The sequence below is a fragment of the Balaenoptera physalus genome (assembly GCF_965194825.1).
Source record: "Balaenoptera physalus genome assembly, chromosome: 2".
NCBI classification, from domain to species: domain Eukaryota; kingdom Metazoa; phylum Chordata; class Mammalia; order Artiodactyla; family Balaenopteridae; genus Balaenoptera; species Balaenoptera physalus.
Genome location: NC_138883.1, coordinates 22,840,345 through 22,862,016, shown reverse-complemented (window position 1 = coordinate 22,862,016; position 21,672 = coordinate 22,840,345). Strand labels below are relative to the sequence as shown.

Below are 21,672 nucleotides of genomic sequence, written 5' to 3'. Positions count from 1 at the left end.
GTAAGCCACTACATTTGGGTTTTCTTTGTTTTTAAAACATTTTTGGGAGGGAGGGTTAGAGCATCTCAACCTCTACCCCATGGAATGCAGGGTTTTACCTTGTTTTACAAGAAAAAAAAATTGTTTCAATTGTGAAAATTGCCCTTAAGACTTTATGGGACAAACAGATTTTTAAATATAAAAGCCCAAAGTGTCAGGCTGAACTTTCTGAATACTCATTATTACACCAAGGTTACTACAAGGGCTTTTCCATCACTCCTTATGTGGTAACAGTATTTTGAGTTCTAATGGGGAATACTTGTCAATTTGGTTGGTTTTGATTATGAGTATGCTGTTGTTTGTAATGAAGTAGCGGTTTCCCATTTCTTTTACTAATCCTGCCAGCGAGTGCCGGTTGAAAAAACTAAAGACCTTTCAACTTGCCCTATCTCTATGAAGCTTAACCATAAATTAAATAAAGGACTGGGTGTCTCAAAAGAGAATATCTAAAAAAAATGGTTCATCAAATTTTAACCTTGAAATAATAGTGTCAATTTTGTATACCATAATCACTGATTTCCATTAAAAAATTTTTGTTGACTAAAGGACAATATTGGAAATAGAATTTTATTGTATGATTCAAGACTCTAGTTTTGTATACCTTCAGTAATAGAGTACCTTGCATCAGTATTTTTATTACTAGTGTAATGAATAGCTATGAGATGGTTTGTTAAAAATAAAGTTAAAAGATAGTTAACATAAAAGAATTAGAGCACCACATGATGGTGGAATATAGCATAATATAGCCAGGACGCATCAAAATTATCATACGCAGCCACTTACGTAACTTAACTCAATCACACATAGGACTGTCTTAGATCAACTGACTTTGGAAAGTAACTGTACTGCTGATATTTCAGTCACTATCAATAATTCTCAACTTCAGAGAAGTTAAATCAGTTTCTTCCCCTCGGCTTCCCAATAACCAGTGACAGCTGTTGTAGTGGAAAGAACCCTTGGCTAGGAATCAGGAAACTTCATTGCTAGCCCTGGCTTTCCTACTTACTAAGTGTGAATTTGGGCAGGTCATTTAACCTGTGTGCTGGGTTATTATGAAGTTCAGAAAAAGATCATCTATAAGAAGCATTTTGGAAAATAAAAATCTTTATACAAATACACAATAGCATATACATATACATATGTATGTATGTATGTGTGTGTTATGTAAGGAAAGCATCATTAACAATATAAAGCCACCTATAAACGTGTTCATATATATACATATGAACACATATATACACGTGTATTATAAAGATATACACATCAGCTAAATTGAAAAGTTTTACTTTTTAGGATTTATTTCCCGGCTGCTCCTAAAATGAGTCAAGGCAGTTATAGGTTAACACACAATGTAAAGGTGCAATGAGACGCTTTAAAACAAAACAAAGTCCATGCAGATGACATTTGAGAAGCATTTTTTAGTGGAGCCCTCCTGCTCTTCATTGATGGCTAAAAGCAAAGCAGATAAGGGGACTTTCGTTCCCTTATTAGTAATAACAGATTACTAATAGTTTATTGAACACTTGTGAACTGTCCCCCACAAATAAAAGTTAGAATCTTAATAATGACCTACATCTAACCATACAATGTTACCCATATCCCATTACTCTGTCACTGTCTCCCTGGGTTATAAAGTTAATAAGCCAACTCTGCCAGAGTTCTCTGGAAGTAACATCTGAGAGGTGTCAAGTTCCCATAGTGGAATACAAGGCACACATTAGGCTTGTACCCTAAATTCAGCAGGACTGTTATTGTAACATTCTTTTGAACTTTTTTCCTTAGTGATCATCTTGAATCGTGAGATGATAAGAATAAGAATGACTAATCTTTCCTTTTCCTAGTCCCACACCACCTGTTAGTTTTAAGTGAGCTACATTCCTTTTTATATACAGGTAAATAAATTAGGAATTAATTTCATTGTGAGGTGGAGGGTAATACAAACAACTTTGATTCATCAGCTCAGGCAATACCATTCTATTTGAAACCATCCATCAATTCCCTTTGATCTTTTTTAAAAAAATGCAAAAGTAAAGCATTGCGTTTTATGGCCTTAGTCCTTAACACGAAGAATGAATATATTAGACTGTATTTTTATTGGACAGATTAGTATTGATGGTCATCTAACTCAAGCTGGAAGTCTCAGAGTAAAATCACTAGGTTAACATTGGAACTAGCAAAGAATGGCATTGGAGATTCTCCCCCCATGTCCTAGTCTTTTAAGAAATGATAACATATAATAAAATGGGTTAGAAATCTCTGCACAGATGGCATGGAAACAAAAAAGCAAGAGCTGGTCACTGACTATCACTTTCATATTTCGTTCTACTGGTGTGCTTGGCCTCATTGCTTAACCAAAGCATCACTCCAAAAGGGTCTCCAGGCATTAAAAAATGCTCACAACTGGGATATAGGTCTTTCAGAAGTTGGAATTTCTGGGTGGGATGAATTGGGAGATTGGGATTGACATATATACACTACTATGTATAAAATATATAACTAATGAGAACCTACTGTATAGCACGGGGACCTCTACTCAATGCTCTGTGGTGACCTAAATGGGAAGGGATATGTATACGTATAACTGATTCACTTTGCTGTACAGCAGAAACCAATACAACATTGTAAAGCAACTATACTCCAATAAAAATTAACTTAAAAAAAATATTTCCCCTACCCCCAGTCTTGTGGCTGATGCCTGAAATTCCACTATTACAGGCTCCTTTCATCACTTCAAAATATTTGATCACTGTGTAAATAAAAATGCATATTAGAGTAAAAATATTTTAAACAATTATATATAAAAAATAATTTGGAGTTTCTTCTCCAGTCTAATATTTCTATTTTCTGATACTTACAAGAAAAAAAGTTCCTAAAGAAGAATTCTGCAGCAATATATTCAAAGTTTGCCACCTTAGAACTGAACCGTAATATGCCTTTCTTCCAAAGGAGGCCTCCAAATGCAGTCTCACTTAGCATCATGGTGTACCTGCCAAATAGGCCGCAGAGAGCGCCAGCCCCATCTGACAAATGGAGGCCTGAGTGTCATTCCAGCCTCTCCCCATGCAGAGAAAACGAGGGGAAGCAGTGACAGCCACATATTCTACTCATTTCTTGAATGTGCATTTGTGAGCTCACATGTTCAATGACAGACTCCTTAAGCAGGTTCAGAGTAAACAAATAGAATACGTTGGGAATGCTAGTCATTGTGATTCAAAATTTAACCAGTCTCTCGGAGCAACTGCGAAGGGACAAAATGTATGCAAGTAAACACAGTCTAGCTGATCTCGGACTCACCTGACTCCTCTTGTCCTGTTGGAGTTGTAAATACCTGCCCAGATTGGCAGGTGTCGGCTAGAACAGAGACAGTGGAGAGGGAGAGGAGCCCCAAACACTTAGTCTTTATATGCCCCCCCTCTTTCTGTTCAAACATCCTCTTCACTCTGATTGGCTTCTGGTTCTCTCACTGCCCCTTGCCTTTGAAGTGTTCTCTACTCAGCAACACTCAAGGTTAATTGTCTCCAACTTCCCCAAAGCATCTACGCATGTCCTGGGCACGCATGTGTATTTCCAGTGACCCAAAGTGACAGTTAGTGGGAAGGAGCTTCTTGTAACTCCTTTTCCTGGAGACTTGTCTCTCCTTTGCACTGCTTGTCTTGGCTCTTCTAAAACGCTAAGGGAGGTTATCTATTCTTTTCACCCACAGGTTATAAAACACAACATGGTTCTGTTTTAGAAGGATGATCAGCACAACTGGCATATCACTGCTAGAAAGAAAACTCAGGTTCCATATTTGAACCCCTACCTCGTCTTTCAAATCAAGCACCTCCAAAAAATTATGAACCCGTTACTGCTTTTCTCTTTGTCATTCCTACTCAGATTAACAGTATCTTCCTTTCCTAATACGTTCTTTTTTCATTTTTCTTCTTTACAAAGTTTTCTTTATAAAGTTTCTTCTGACAAAGTTGAAGCTATGGGTTATTTTTCTGAAAAAAGAAAAAAATCTTTATCCCTAGCTTCACACACCATACTATAGAATGAACACGTAATTTCCAAAGAGCAATAACTGGAATAACTTTGTCATTCCATCTTCATTTCTTAACTGAGAAAACGAATATTCAGGTCCAATTCTGTGGTAATGGGACAAGGGAGTTTCCAAGTTCGTTTCTTAGAATGAAATTTTATTATACCCATTATTGAGTGAAAGCAAAAGAGAAGCTTAGGAATCATTCAGCTACGCGTTGTCTTTGCTCTTATGATGGTATTTGCTGAAAGGGCAGATATCCAATATACCATTTTTGAATTTCATTATGACCATTTCTGATAACCAGAATGTGACAGCATGATCACCTACATGTAACTGAATTTACAGCTTTGGTCTACACAGTGACTGTGAAAACATTAAAAAAAAATCATGTATAATTGAATTTAACTGATTTCTGCCAAATAGATAAATATCAGCTTTCCCTCAAGTCTTTATTTAAGTGAAATTCAATTAGTAATGAGATTTAACATTTCCAACAATAAATTTATAACATACTAAATTTAATCTCTTGAAATCTTGAAACAAACTAATGCATTCCTCCCCCCCAATTCCTCTACATGGAGATGTACTGAATGTCCTCTTAGAATTCTCAAATGTTGAGTTATTTTTGATTCAGAACATTTCCACTGGTTGTCCTTGAGTAGACCTGCCATATTATCACATTACCTTTGGAATCTCTTTAGACTGTGACCGACATTCTCAGCAAGGCAACTAGATACGAACACCTTCTCCATCGACTTTTTTTATAATAATAAAATGACATCTCCCTTGAGTAACTGGTCACCTTGCAAGGTCTCAATCCACTGAGTTGAGTACATGTGTTACTATTCCAACGAACTATAGGAATTTCTTTTTTTTGCTCAACTTAGAAGTAACAAGAACTTTGTTAATATCTCCCCACATATTTGAGCTGTGAAGTTCACAGTATTTTCCTAGAGAATTACATTCCTCAGTATTTCTTGTACTTTCTTCCATCCTCCACCCCAATTGTACATATACAAGTACCACCTGCTTTTGGAAAGTTTGCTTTATGCAACTCTGCTTTTACAAAAGACCTACATTAGTACCTGTCTTAGCTAACCAGAAGAAATCCAAATAGGATTTTCGCTTTTATGAAAAAAGGTACATAACCGTTTCTTTGCTTTATGCCATTTCAGTTTATTAAAGGTTTCATAGGAACGCTCTATTTTAGGGTAGCAAGGGAAATGTGTGTGTGTGTGTGTGTGTGTGTGTGTGTGTGTGTGTGTGTGTGCGCGCATGCGTGTTCTCATACACCTATAAGTTCTACATCAAGTCCCACCTATCTAATTCACAATTTAGGCTTTGATAAAAGAAAATTTTTTAAAGGGGGTAGAAAGGTATAAATTTCCAGTTATAAAATAAATCAGTTATAAAACTATTATAAAACCAAACTATTGGGTGTAAGATAGGCTACAAGGATGCATTGTACAACACGGGGAATATAGTCAATATTTTATAATAATTGCAAATGGAGTGTAACCTTTTAAAATTGTATAAAAAGTTGAACATTTTTTAAAAAAGAAGAGGCATCAGTGAGATATATACTTAGAATTATTTAGAAGAATGTCGCTAAGAAAAATTCCAGAAAAAAAGTCATAGGGATGTAATGTATAGCATGGTGACTACAGTTAACAATCCTATATTGTATATTTGAAAGTTGCTAAGAGAGTAGAACTTAAAAGTCCTTACTACAAGGAAAACAATTTTTGTAATTATATATGGGCAATAACTGGTCACCTTGCAAGGTTAGATGGAGACAGAGGTGGTGAGAGGTAGACTTACTGTAGTGATCATTTCTCAATATACACAATTATCAAATCATTGTTGTACACTTGAAATGAATATAATGTTATTTATCAATTATACCTCAATAAAAATAAAGTTTTCAATAAAAAATGAAAATTTTCATTAAGCTCTTAACATTGCTCTCTGTGGATAAAGGTCAGGGTATGCTATCTTTCATAATAATCTTTTTCATATGGTCTCTCTGAAAAAAATCTGTGAAGTCACTTTCTCCTTGTCTTCATCTCCCCATTCCAGGTACCCAAACTAGTCTTCAGAAGTAGGTTTAGCTAATAAAGACTTCAAATGTTCTGTCTACTCCCAAGATACCTTCATTTTAATCAAGAATGTGTCTTAGTGAATTTCTAAATAGGAGGTCTCCAGATATCCTTGATGGGGGTAGGGGGGAACTGGGGTGGAAACATTGCAAGTGCTCTGAAAGGGAGAAAAAAAGAAAAGTGGCAAAATATATAACTTGTAATTTTAAGGAGCAAAATTGTACCGACTAAAATAGTGTTTTGATACATTATTTCTAATCTTTACCCTGCAGAGTTGGCATTATTATTAGCCCCATGTTTACAAATAAGGAAGCTGAAGCTCCCAGTTGTTACATGATTTGCCCAGGGTCAGGCAGCAGTGAAGTGGGAGAGCCAGGACTCACACCAGGTCTATGGATGCTCGCGCCCACTCACCTGTGCCTGCATAGTTTTATTACACTCTGTCAGAAGGCTTTGGGGAAGGATAAGTGAGAGCTCAAAATCTCCAAGTATCAGCTCCAAGTAATGTGGAATTTGAACAGGAAGAGAGGTTGGACCAGAAAATATATATGGAAAACCTAAAAATGCCCCTCCCTCCATCTTTTTGAAACCCAAGGAAAGTATCAGAGTAAAATAGAATGAACATGGACTTAGAAGTCAGAAGGCACTGGGTCAAATTCAGTTTCTGCCAGTTACTATACTAGCTTGGGTAAAATTACTTACTTCTTTGGTGCCAAGTTCTCTCATAGAAAAAATGAATATGATAATATCTACTCCATTGGCTACAGTGAATATTAAATGAAACAACTTATGTGAAAGTCTCAAGATGAGTGCCCCACTCACAGTATGATTTTAATAAAAGGTCCTTCCTAATTCTTTCATCCATTGTTATAGTTTATTTACAACCTTTAAATAGATGCAAAGGAAGAGGCTTTTAAATCTGTAACAACATATTCTCATGAGCACTGGACCACAGGTGTACCATCATGCCTAAGAGCATGATTTCTAAATCCTAACTTCTGGTTAATATCCTGGCTCTACTCTTTAAACGTTGTGTAATCTTAGCACAGTTGCTCAACACTTCTGTGCCTCGGTTTCCTTATCTGTAAAATAGAGTTAATGATGGAACTTACCTTGTGAGATTTTGTAAGGTATGAATTTATTAATGCAAGTGAAGTGCTTATTACAGTGACTGGCATTTAGTAAGTGCTCCATAAATGCTAGCTATAATTATTAACCAAGCAAATAATAGAGTTAGAACACTAATTCTCAACCAGGGGTGACTTTGTCCCCCAGGGAACATTTGGTAATGTTGAAGATTTTTGGTTGTTACAACTCAGCAAGGAAATGGCATCTAGAGGGCAGAGGCCAGGATGCTGCTAAACATTCTAATATACACAAGACAACCCCCATGACAAAGAATTATCCAGTCTAAAATATCAATAGTGCCAAGGCTGAGAAATACTGAGCTGAGAAAAATCATCCCTGGTCAACAGAGATCCTGAGATATTTCCCCATGGGGCATAAGAGATCACTAAGCAAAGATTGCTGGAAAACCAAAAATATCCCTACAGAAACTACAACCCATTTAATATCCAGTAAGCTAACATTGGAAAAAGTAAAAATAATTATTGACTGTATGGGACTGTAACAGCATGTCTTAGAGTTATTTTAAAATGCTCTTTTAAAAGAGTAATATTCCTCATTAGAATCACTATTCTAAAATTCACTGAATAAGAATTCTGAGAGTGAATGAACAAGGATGCATAAGGGCTTTAGAGACCACACCATAAAAATTAATGTTTGCAAATTTATCCGGATTCCCTCTCCCGTAGGACCTTGCAAGTGAAAATGGTCTGCCAATAATGGATACTGGGGTAGGAAAGAAAGCGGGCACGAATTTTCATGCTCCTTATTTATATTTTCACCCTCCTCATCCTCGCCCAGATACTTTGTGGGTGATGGGATTAAAGAAAGCTAAATGTGAAGGACTCAAAGCATCTCTTTTCTCACAGTCTCAATGTCTCCGGTGAATTTAGCAGGATCTCTAGCTGGGAGAATTCCTTATCAATCCTCTCTGCGTGTTTCTCTACTTCTCCTCCAGCATGAGTTGAAGAGGGTATGTTGGCAACTTGAACCAGAAACCAGTAAGCCAGGGGATGGCTTTTCCTTACCAAAAACAAAAAATAGGCTTCAAAGTCTGAGGAAGAAAATAGGGAGCTCTCCATGAGGAACACACCCTTGGTCCTGACCTTCATTATTTGGGACTTAATGGTTGGTACTCAGGTAACTGGAAAGTTATAGTGAGGCCTCTTTTCCTTCTTCAGTCATTAGCAGGGAGGTATTGCTCAAACACAGAGCACTGTTCCAGTGAACACAGGACACATGAAGAGGTATGACTCCTTTCTCATGCTTGCAAGTGAGATCCACCAGAGAGGCTCATGTGTGTCTAGGATGGACTTAATGTTGTCTGCCATATGTCAAGGGAGGACTCTTTGTAATAGCCTGATTACAGTGGGTTGAATAATGGCGCCCAAATATATCAGGTCCTAATCCCTGGAACCTGTAAATATTACCTTATTTGGAAAAAGGGTCTTTGCAGATGTGATCCTTTGCAGGATCTTGAGGTGGGAAGTTTATCTTGGATTATCTGAATGGGCCTTAAATGTAATCATGAGTGTCATTTTTTTCCCCTGAAGTATAGTGATTTACAATATTATATTAGTTTTAGGTGTACAACATAGTGGTTCACTATTTTTATAGATTATACTGCATGTAAAATTATAAACAATAGCTATATTTCCCTGTGCTGTACAATATATCCTTGTTGCTTATCCATTTTATACATAGTAGTTTGTATCTCTTAATCCCATACCCCAACTTGCCCCTCCCCTCCTCCCTCTCCGCACTGGTAACCACTAGTTTGTTCTCTATATCTGTTTCTCTTCTGTTTTGTGTCACACCTTTGTTTGTTTTACTTTTTAGATTCCACATATAAGTGATAACAGAGTATTTGTCTTTTTCTTTTTCTGCCCGACTTATTTCACTAAACCTAATACTCCCTAGGTCTATCCACGTTGTTGCAAATGGCAGAATTTCGTTCTTTTTTATGGTTGAATAATATTCCATTATATATCTATCTCACATCTTCTTTATCCATTCATCTGTTGATGGACCCTTATGCTGATTCCATATCTTGGCTATTGTAAATAATGCTGTTATGAACATTGAGGTGCATATATCTTTTCAAACTAGCGTTTTCATTTTCATAGATGAGTGTTCTTATAAGAGAAAGGCAGAGAAAGATCTGATATACTGGGAAGAGGAAAACGTCATGTGACCATGAGACAGAGATTGGAGGGATGTTGTCACAAGCCAAGGAATCCTCCAGAACTAGGAAGGGTCAAGGAATGGATTCTCCCTTTGAGCCTCTGAAGCAAGTGCAGCCCTTGATTGCTGTCCAGTGAAAAGGATTTTGGACTTCTGCCTTCAAGAACTGTGAGACAATACATTTCTGTTGTTTTAAGCCACTGGTTTGTGGTAATTTGTTTCAGCAACAACAGGAAACGAATATACTCGTCATGACTGTGGATTCTCTTCTCACAGACCTCTATTAGTCTAACCTAAGGGAAAAAGGAGGTGGAAGAAAAAGAAAAAGAAAAATTAAGAAACGGAATGCAAGCAAGAGATAAAAGAAGAGGAGGAGGAGGAGAAGAAAGAAGAATCAGGAAAAAAGTGGAGAAGAAATAACTCACTGAATGGTATAGGTCATGTGTGAATCATATTGGGGAGAAGTTCACATAGCCCCTAAAGTCCACTTCTATTAGTATGGTGGGTATTAAGGCTATGCCCAGGCCTGGGTCAGAAGAGGAATTTGTCTTTAAAACTTCTTATGATTCATCCAATAGTTGTAATGTAGCTTGCTGAATTTTTTCTCATCGAGGTCACCAATGGCCTCCTTTTGGTTAAAAAACAGTAACCCCTTAGTCATCAAGTTCTTTAACCTGACGTGCCGACACTATATATCCTTCAAGATCCTGCTCATAACCCACTTCCTCTACAAAATCTCCCTTGACCTGTGTTATTTTTCCATTTTCTGAATTCCTATTACACTCACAGGAAGTATGTCTGTTATTATTTCTGCCCCTCTAAAAAGAGGCCAGAAATGTTTACAGCTAAACACCCCAAAATGTATAAAACAACCCCCCCTACAGCAAAGAATTATATTTTTATCCCCCTTCAGCAATTTGCACAGGGCTGGTCTGTAAGAGTACTATTGTGACTGACTATCCGCTACTTTGAGTCCAGCAATACAGATGGTCTCATCGCCTTCATTTCTACCTATTTATTGTATTGTACAATGAGGATCGATATTAGAATTATGTCCCTGCGGCATACTAGGTCTAAATCATAAAAAAGTACATCGACAAAATTCACTGTCTTGCTGGTTAAGAAAATCTACTCATACATTTCAGAAAGTTTTCCAACTAGAAGAGTTGAGGCCAGAAAGCATTTCTCATTCATCCTAATTTAACCCCAAAATGCAATTAATGGCAACCCCTCAAGTCTCTAATATTCAAAGCATCTGAAGATTTACTTTATTATCAGAAGAGTTACAGGTTTGTCCTAAAATACACCTGAAGGTACCTGCTTTCTGGTATTTATTTCCCAATATGTGGCAAGTCTCATATAATGGAAGCTTATTTTTTAATTGATATATGTTCCTGGCTTAACATTTCCAAAAGGAAAGTTTTCATTTTGGGGCTTATTTATACTTTTAGTATTGCTCACTTGCATCCAGTGTAACTGAAATTGAAGCTCAGTTCAGGAAACTATCCCACGGTAAGTGATCAGATAATTGCCCACATGCAAGCCATTATGCACACACATGGCTAAAGAATCTAGTCAAGGATATACAACTGTTTGTGAGCAGTCCTCGTGATTTCACTATTTTATTTTTTAAGCATAAAAATACCAAAGGCACATTGTGGCATTCCCATCACATAAAAGCAGTGAATATAAACCACATCATACAATTAAGAATCACAAACACATAGAGAATGGTAATAAATTAAGTAAAACAACTGAACTAATTAACATACTTCCAAAACAGAAAACCAAGACTTAAAACATTATATACCTTAGTGAAATAACAGCTGCTCTTATTACAAACCATATATTCCATTAGTGTGGTATTTTGTAATTTATTGCCTTTCCCACCTTGGAAAAATTATGTTACAGTTATAAGGCCATATTAACATTTTTTGGCCTTTTATAAGCTTTTGAAACTGGACATTCAGCTATCCATTAAGTCAGTTGCTTGAAAAAAAGCTTTTTTTTTTTTTTTTTTTTTTTAGCTCTTTCAGAATGCTCCAAAAGAATGATTCAGAGAAATCATAAAAAGATTAATTCATAATAGTGAAATGAACTTCATAAAATATAAATGCCCTTCCCACCTAATGTGTTATCTATGTATCTAAAGCATGATGCAGTCACAACATCCACATTGATTGACCAGATTTCTACTCTGATGACCTTAGTTAGTCCGGAATAATGATCAGGACCAAAAGGCCCACACGCCCTGGAAAGCTCAGAGGGTCTTGGGTCGGGAAAAGGGTGCTTGACTAGGCTGGTATTACTGGGTTCCTTTTTTCAACTTTCCAAAGAGAATCCTACAGGTTGTAGTTTGTTTTCCTGTTTGCTCATGATACAATGCTTAGTACTCTACTACCACTTTCTGACACTCAAACTTCACTCTGCCCCTGAAAAAGGAAAATCATTTTCTTCAACCAGGGCCTTCTTCCTTGTATTAATATTAATATCCCATGAGAATATTAGCTCTGGAGGAAAGAATTTGGTGGCAAAGTTCCATATTTTCTCATGAAATTCACTCCCAGCTTCCACTCACACATTCATAGGACAGTCAGGAGAAAAGCTCGCCATTCCCTCTGGCCTCTCTTCACCCTTCCCCTCAGCTTCTTCTGACACCCACTCTTTTTTTTTTTTCTTTCCTACTGAACCAGAAGCCACTTTTATTAGCAGAGGCTCTTCTTTCGGCAGAGTATATTTTGTATTTATTAGGGCAGACAAGGATTTAAGTTTAAAAAAATTGGTTGGCACTGGCTAGAGTGTAGAGACAGAAAATGGAGCCTGCTCAGTCCCCTAGGCTCTAACCCCCCTGACTGCTCTTTCTCCCCTCTCTTGGGCTGCAGGAAGGATGTATCAGAACCTAATGTATTATCAAGCCTTAGTAAGATTTAAGCAAGGTCAGTGGAGTTGACAGTTGTTGCCTCTCCTTTTTTTTCCTAGAAATGCTATTTAAAAGACTCGCTGGAAAAAAAGAAACTCCTTAATGCCATTAATTCTTCTGCATTTTAAACATCTGAATTTTGCATTTTAAAATAAAAATCATTAAAATGGCTCTTTGCAAATGTGGCCGAGTGACAAAATACATGCATTCAAATGTGGGCTCCATACTTATGAATGTATGATCTTGAATAAGTTATTCAACCTCTCTGTGACTCAATTTCCTCATGTGAGATATATTTTTGAATGAAAATGATAAATACCAACCTCATAGGCTTTTGTTACGAGCCAATGAGTTAAACTATGGAAAGTATTTCAGCATAGAGTTGGCACTCAAGAAATACCTGATGAATTTATACAATCTAACAGAATAAATATGCTAATTCTAGAATCCAAATAGTTTCACCTCTGATTGTTGTATAGTTTGAGTGAGCTGTTGCTGTTTAGTAAAAGAAAACAAGAATCTGAGCTCACTGGAGAATTTTACAGATTAAGGGGATCAGGCCTAGATGTTAAAGAAAAGTTAGAAACTTTTATGGGGAACCAATGTGTGCCATGTTCTGAGCCTGGAATTTTTCATGTGCCATTACACGTAAGTCTCCAAACAGTTCTGAAGGAGACACAATTAGTTCCACTGTGCAGATGAGATAAATGAGCTCAGAAATGTTAACTACACCAAATCACACTTACCCCAGCTAGTAAGTCAGTGGTAGAGGTAGGAATCTAATCCTACACCATTTTAAAACCAAACATAACATGGAAAAAGGAGGAAGGCAGACTGTGCAAGTAAAATGATTTTATGAAAATGTCATTATTGAAGAGATCATTGACAAGGTTTATTTATAATCCAAATATGGTTTGGTATCTGTCAGAATTAGCTTCAAGGTAGAGATTCAGACTACACACTGTTCAGTTTTAATCCAGTGAAGAATGAATGCTATTATGTATTTCAACAGCAGACTCACAGACCATCAGAGATAGAAAGCGACCCAGAAGACCATTTAGTCCAACCTCCTCCGTTAACACCTAAGAGACACAAGAGGTGAAATGGCGGGCTCAATGTCATACAGGTGATTAATGGTTGAAGTAGCCAGGATTCTTCTGGACCCAATGCTCCTCCCCTTGCAGCATGCAGAATAGCCAACTGGGACACCATGGTTTTAAATCCATCCATTTAGATGCATGTAAATTCTAGTTCATTTTAAATACCCCAACTCCTACTTTAGCATTTAAACCTAAAAAGAATATTAGAGTGATTCTTAAAATTCTTTGGGAAGATATAATAAATAATAAGAATATTCTCTAGTGAAAATAAGCTTCTATGATCTAGAATCTTCTTTTTAAAAACTGACTAAAATTCTGGGACTGTTGTATTTTATCAAACAAGAACAAAAATTAAATATTGTCTGGATAGAAGAGCCCTTTAAGGGAAAGTATTGCTCTTCTTTATACAGAGAGGAATTAAAAAGATCTTTAACTTTTTGTTGTTGTTGCTGTACTGCATTCATTCACCAAATGTTTACTGAACATCAAACAGCTATAATAGCAGGAGTTCTACTTTTCTTGCATATTTCACAGCACTCATTACAGTGCTGGGCTTTTGGTAGTCACTGATTAATTGGCAGTACCTTCTCCTATGTTCAGTATATTAAACGACTTCAGGACAAAAGTCATTGAGGTTATGTCAGCTACTATTTATATCCTCCTACAGAGGTGAAGGAAGGACATAGCTCTTGACTATTCCAATGCTTGTGTTGCCCTGAACCATGCAGCATGATATGCACTTTCTTAGTTATAATATCATCAGTAACGTAAAGTCCAAAGTTTTACATGTGCATGTACTGTCTCTTAGGCTGGCAACCATCAGGCTATGTGATGGTAGCCATACTGAAAAAAACTGCACTATCCAAGTATGTCAGAGTACACAGTTCTATCATAGGGCCAAGCTTTGTTAATGCAGGTTATAAAAGACAGATGAAAAGCACATTATCCATTGCTTCAGCAATAGTGCATTATTACAAACATAAGAAGAAAGTTAAAAATGCCAGATCTTGGGAAGCTCAAACTTTTTGCCCTAAACTTCAAAATATGCAAAACATTACTTTGGTAGAAAGGGTTTTGGATTGCAACAGCAATGTGGAGAGAAAGGAAGTACTAAAGGTAAAGACAAAGAAGGATGGAAGTACACAATTCTAAGTGATTTTTATGGCAGACACTTAGCCAAGTCAGCAAATAAATTGTTAACTGACAAGAAGTTGTTATATGAACTAAGTGAGTTTCTCAAGCCAAACATCCTGAAATAAAGGAATGCTGGTGGGCTGAATAAGCAACGAAACCACAATTAGCCACAAATTCGCTGGATATGGGCAGGTCTATAAGGACTAGCAAAGATTTACCTGCCTTATTGTGAAAAGGGTGAAGCATCTTCCTGCAGATGATACTGAAAAGTCAACAATCATGGAGCAATTGATCTTAAATCACATGGGTCTCTCCACTTTCCCTAAAGTACTGTACAGCAAAATTAACTTGGGATTTAAGGGACTGATGTTACAATCTCAAGGATTTTGTTCTACATTATCCATCCAGTGGAAAAGTTCTGGCAAACTATGTGATGATGATAGGAATCTCTACAAAAATCCACAAATATCATGGCAACACATACTCAGGCCTCAGTTACACACTTATAGAAACACAAGAGATGGTGCATGCAATGATAACACAGATACTTAACGGATATCCATTATGGAAAATTCAGCACATTTCATGCTCAGTAAATTAGTTACTAGTATTGGTGACGTAAGGCTGTTATCTGATTGGTGTGGTTTTCCTGCCATCTTGGCACTGAAGGCATCATTTAAACCATTAAGTGGAAATTCCAAGAACACTATGATTTGAATTCTCATGAATACAATCAGGCAACTGGTTTGTTAAGTGCTGAAAGACTCTGCAAATCTGGCTATCAAGATCAGTTAATAAACACCATTTGCTCACTGTAGTAGGGAAGGATGGTTGACAGCGTAGGTGTGGTTAGTTCAGTTATCAAATGCATTCGGAAGACTGAAAATATGCCATCCACTGTGCTAGATAAAACACGATGCCTTTATTTAAAGAGCTTACTGTCCAGTGAAGCATCTTGTAATTTAGAAATATAGTAATTATATTTAGAGCATATATACATAAATCATCAATTAAAGATGCTTTCTAGGTACCATTGATTGCATTCAGCAATTTTCTACATAGCTTTCAAAGATTCTGATTCTCAATACAGTAATGATTGAAAGAGTTAAGATGTTCAATCTATGATGATATCAAAACTATAATAAAAACCTAAGTCTTGGTTCCTATTACACACATTTTTCTATATGCCAGACCTTTGGCTCATAATTACAAAAATGCACTACAAATATTAAACTGGTGATGATTTACTTTGGTCTGACCTTCCCAAGTCCTACCTGGATTTCAAATATTAATAAATGTCTCTTCACACAAGTTATGGGTAACTTGGGAATTAGCTCCCATGATGCTACCAGCTAAAGGTAAGTAATTCTGTTGGTAACAGTATTACTTTTGTAAAATTGATCAAACATTTGTATAAAGTTATGGTGTTGAGACCAGTACTAAAATAAATATGGATCTCAGTCTGGTGTTTGTCACTTTGATGAGCATATATCATATTAGGAAAGTTTGTAGGTTTCAAATGTGTTGTCTGCACACGTGGAAGGACAAAGAAGATTCCTTACACATCCATGCTTTCAACATACAGCACCCGAGTTACAAGACACCAGAAGATTTTAAGTTTTTCTTCTTTAGATGCCTACTTTGTTTCCAGTTCACTTATAATCACTCTCTGAGAAGAGCAATAAACACTAAATATTTAAGGGTAATGAAAATTTAGCCTGAACATCTACTTGCATGAACATCACATAGGAAAGTTTTTTCTTTAGCTGCTCTGTGGTACCAGTGTCTGTGACCATACATCCCACTGAGAAATATAAAGAGTCCCAAAGGGCAAAAATTAAGGGTAGAGAACATCTGACCTCAATCATGGGCGTCAGGATAAGAAATGCATAACACATGGTCGCAACTCAAAAGCAGTGATCTCGAGGTTATTGCAGAGGATGGCAGCTGTTCAGTTGGACATCTGGATCTCTGTGGCTCCAGAAATGGACTGTTCTCACATGAGATCTGTCTATGAGACGCTCAGCCCGTCTTCAGTAACAATTCTAACAATTTGAATGAAAGCTTCATGTAGTGCCCAACAAATAAAAAATTTTCACATATACACAATATCCTTGTTTCTGGAAGGTAAATGTTGCCCAGAAGCAAAATATTAAAACTGGAAGGATCATTTTGGGGTTGTATGGCTGTGTCCAAACTGATCCTTCACCTTTAGTGTTTACACTCAAAAGATTATCAAGGGTAATGTAAGGGTTTTGGCTGTCTTCCTGTATTACTTGATACTATCTGAATATATATAACTTTTTGCTTACTTTTCAGAAGTTCAGTTTCATTCTCTTTTCTAAGAGCAATAATCAGCAAAATGGGCATGAAAGGTTAGCACATGCAAGTCTAGTTTAGTATGTAAGTCTAGCTGTATCAATTTCAAACTGTGTATGACTATTCTAATTGGTAAGCAGGAATTAAGAAGTATGAGCATATTTAAACATACATGTCCAGCTAATCAATTTTATCAGTGCACTATGCGAAGAAATTATTCTTAAATTCTTTACAATTACAAGGTTAAGATTGGTAATACGTACAGAAGACCTTTTTTTAGCCAATTAAACAAGACATAATAGATTCACACTAATTAATAACGATGCAGAAATGGATAGACGATTGAATTAATGGAAATGATGCTTTCTTGGGTGGAAGGCCACTAGTCCTGAGTAACTTATGAACCTAAGTATGTGGTTGGCACAGTCCCCATTCAACAGTGGGAAGATTTTCCAAGGCATATAGCAGCAGGTGTAATAAAATGCATCTGTATATTCAGTCTGTTTTTATAAAAAATTATCTATATAACCACTTGGTGCAAATTTCAAACCATAAAATAACTGAAGACATTTTAAACACAGTTGAGGGGTTATGCTATTTGTTCAACTTACTTGGTTTTGTTATTTATGCAAGACCTGTACATTTCAGTACTTTTATTGCTGCAGTTGGCTAGCTGGAGGTGGGGGGCTCCTTAGCAAAGGCTCTGAAGGGGCCTGTCACAGTGTCGTTGCTCAAGAAACAAGCACTCTTCCAAAAAACACACTTTCTTTGATGTATGGCATAGTGTAATAAATAAATCAAGTGTTCAGAAACTGAAAGAAGTTCCTGAAAAGATTTAGTTAAGATACGTTAGAATTGGAAAATTCTGAATAGCTTTTGATTTAGTCCATTCCTAAGTAAATTAGGGGAAGAGGAAGCAACAATTTCAAACAGTTCAAATTATCAATGACACATAACGGAGGGTACAAGATGTAAGGTAAAAGGCCAAGACAAATTATATATGGCCATTAATTATCAGAGGACAATGAGATGGAATGACATAATAAATCCCTGACCTCAGTTGTAGACAGTGAGGAAAAGTTGGAAGAGACTTAAATGTTCAACAGTCATTAAATCAAAATCTTTCTTAAGGTGACAATGTCAGAGGCTGGAAATGTTACTCTGAAACACACTGGATGACTGTGAGCCACTGGCATAGACAAGAAAAACTGAAATCCCATGTGAAATGATAATGCAGAACCAATGCTCCAAATCGGATTGCTCCCAAGTTCCTCGGAGGGAAGGAAACAGGATAAAAATTCAGCCCTGAAGAAGTTCACACCCTTTTGATAATCAAATACTAGCTTGCACTTCAAACAAGAGAGAAGAGCTACACCTGTAGGTCCTGATTTAACTGGATGCCTTTATGACAATCTGGGTGAATGGTTGAAGAGTTCTGGTTAGTAGAAGCCTGCTAGGAGAAGCAGGTGGAGAAGTGACCTCTAATAGTAAATCAAGCATCTTTGGAAGCTGCTTTATGTCCTTAACCTGGGTGACCCTCAGGCCTGGAGTCATAGTTTGGATACCTGGGAGAATATATATTATTAGAAACCAAATAAACCTTGCACGACACCTGGAAAAGAATTTTTTTTGTTTTGTTTTGTTTTTGGAATAGAGACTAAAACTCAGAGAAGGCTATCATCAAATGAACCTTTAAGGCATGGCTCTTGAACTTCGGCATTCATCAGGATCGCCTAGAAGACTTGTTAGAGCACAGATTGCTGGGCCCATCCCCAGGGTTTCTGAATCCCTAGGTCTGGAGATGGTCGGAGAATCTGTAGTTCTGACAAGCTCTCAGGAGCTGTTGGGGCCGCCGGTGCTGCAGGTTTGGGGACCACACTTTGAAAGCCAGCGCTTTAAGGAATACTGAATAAAAGGATAGGTATCTTCCTCACAGAAAACTATGATTCGTCCTCAGTGGAATCTAATCAGAAGGTTTACATGCAGCTGAAATTAAAAAATGAGCAATGACCACTACCGTTAATTTGGAACAGTCAAACTAACCTCACAAAAGCCTTCTCCAATGGAAAAAGTAGGAAACTCTTTCCACGGTACACACTGGCTTTACTGGCTGTGGTCTCAGTCAAAGCACAGAATGAACCTTGGCCAGCGGCATGAGGTCTCAAGCTTGCAGCTGTTGGGAGGAGGTTGCTCTGCCAGTGACTCTGGGCAGGAAGTTCCTCGTTAGAACTGATGCTTCTATTTTATTCAGCTCGGAGGGAAAAGAAACAATGACAGACAAGCACAGGGCACTGAGACCGAAAAATATCTGAAATAAGGCCACTTTGCATTCTGATCCCAACTGCCAGCAAGCAGTCCATAAAGAACATCAAGGAATAGTGTAACTTTCATCAGAAATAGGACTTTATAGTGCACATCAAGTTCAACAGGACTTCTCACAACGCTGCTTTCCAGGACCCTGCCTCAGATAAAGAATGGAGCGCTACCGCAGTTTTTTCTTTCAAGTAAACAGTTTAAAATGTATGTTGTTGATGACAACACAGCTTCCGTGTTCATATCATCTTACAGAACTCCTGCCATTCTTCATTCCCTTATTCCACCAAGTGCTCAGCCATAATGGACAAACAAAATCTAAACTAGCATTACCACTACCCTAGGGATAACACTGAATGAGAGTTATGCAGTATGATCTGGTAATAGCTGGCTTCGAGAGCTGAAAAGGAAAAAAGTGTCTTGTAAAGGGGATATCCTAGACATTTAGATTTTAAATCCTATGTGCAACATGACACACATTTTGGGAATTGCTCTTTTGGCTTTAAGGTTAAAAAAAAAAAGTGATAGAAATAGGTTCTGATCTATGAAGTACATATAAATACTGCTTTCAAAAACAGCTGTGCATCATCGCACAAGGATGAAGAGAAACAATCTTGTTTTACCGAGAGAAGCCTTTCACACCTGGTTAGCAGACCAGCCCACATCATTAGAAAACAACGTAAGTGTTTCACGCGTTCATCTCACTGACTCTTTATGGCGCCATTATCCTGATGTCTTGAAAGGCTGCACAGGACAAGCGAGCATGACCCCAGTCCACAGGCTTGCCCAGGTCAAGGACATAAAGCTCCTTCCAAAGATCCTTGGGGAAATGACTATGGATCCCAGGGAAAGAAATGAGAGACAGTGGGAGGGAAAAATATTTCCAACTGAAATATAGCACGTCAAGAACAAAGAGAGGCTGCCTCATGTGTCAAAGAACATAACGTGGATTTAGCCTTTCTTTAAAGTTTGATAACTTTTTATGGAACACTGTGAATAAAACTGATTTTTGTAGTAAAAAAAAGAAGAAAGAGAGGTGCCCTATCCTGAAGTACAAATTTTCACACTACTGGCCAAGTTTTTTTCTTTTAAAAGCCAGGTGAACTCTCCGTGGCTTCAAATGATTCGGAAATCCACCTGACTCTAAATTGAAACACTTGTAAGGAAAAACAAAAGGAAACTAATTTGATGGAAAACCTGATAACTTAAAACATTAGACGTGTCCTGTTCTCACAGGACAAGCCCATTAACAATTCCCAGGAAATAAAAATAGAATCCGGGTAATAAAATAAAGTCTCACCTTTTTTTCCCTTGCTGGTCAGTCTAGTTCCACTTGCTCATAGGGTGCCGCTCGCAGAGACCTCCAATCCGGCGTTTCAGACCAGAGTTCCCCGTGAGAAACGCCGGCCCCGACGCCTCAGCTCGGCGGGCTGTGCGCAGAAGCGCTGCTCACGACACTGCGATTCAAGATGGCGGATGCGGGCCGTGTGCAGAGACTCGGCGCCCAGCGCCGTGATCTGCCGCCTGAGCAGCGCAGCTGCACCTGCCTTGCAAGAACTCCACCTCCCGCCCCTCTGCCCGGATCCCTATAAAGCCGGCCGGCCCACGGCCAATCGGGAGATCGCGTGCTCTAGAGCTCTCGCCTCTGCGTTCTCTGATCAAAGAATAAAGCTTGCCTTTGCTTCTGAACCAAACTTGGTCTTGTTCTATTGGCGTGGTCAACACTGGGCAGAAGGACCCTTGCTGGGGACTGACACTGGAGGATTCGTAACACTTAAAAAAAAAAAAAAAAAAAGGTATGATTTTAAGAAAATATTAAGTCAGGATTTAAAGGAGACTGTCAATTAGTGACAAATGAACATATAATATTATCCTACTTTCCCTCAGAATATTTTCTCTTAAATTATAACATCTGAATTGTTGGTAGTTTAATATCCACTAATTTTGTTTAAAAAAATACTGCTTCAAGCTAGTATTCTGATCTTTTATTTCCAGTCGAGTATACAGCTAAGATGACACAGAACTCCTGTATTTAAGGATAAATAGTAATTTTTGTTTTTATGTAAATAATGCCGGTCAAAATGCTTTACCAAAGAGTAAAAAATGAGAGGGTGTCAAGTCGTGAGGATCTATGGAGAGAGGATAGAAGACAGTCTGGGCATGAACGTCCAGCATCTGCCAGTTTGAGAAAAACAGAGCATTCATTCTACGGAATGGCAAGTATGCAACATCAATGCCTTAAAACATAGCAAGTTACTGTTAGAATTACAGGTGATAAATGTATGGCTCTATTTTGACCACAGCAGCATTTTTTTTCCATATTCCCACCTATATGCTCAAAAGCATAAGGTTTTACATTTTGAAAGGTGGAGGTCATCAGATTATATGTTGCTTTAACTATTCTCCTGAAAGGGA

General features: G+C 37.5%; 1 protein-coding gene across 5 annotated transcripts in view; it reads left to right on the top strand.

Annotated features, from left to right (window-relative positions):
- The window catches only part of LOC309655771 (uncharacterized protein), a 119,703-nt gene that overhangs the window by 37,820 nt on the left and 60,211 nt on the right, over nt 1–21,672 (top strand). The gene's annotated exons all lie outside the window — the stretch shown is intronic.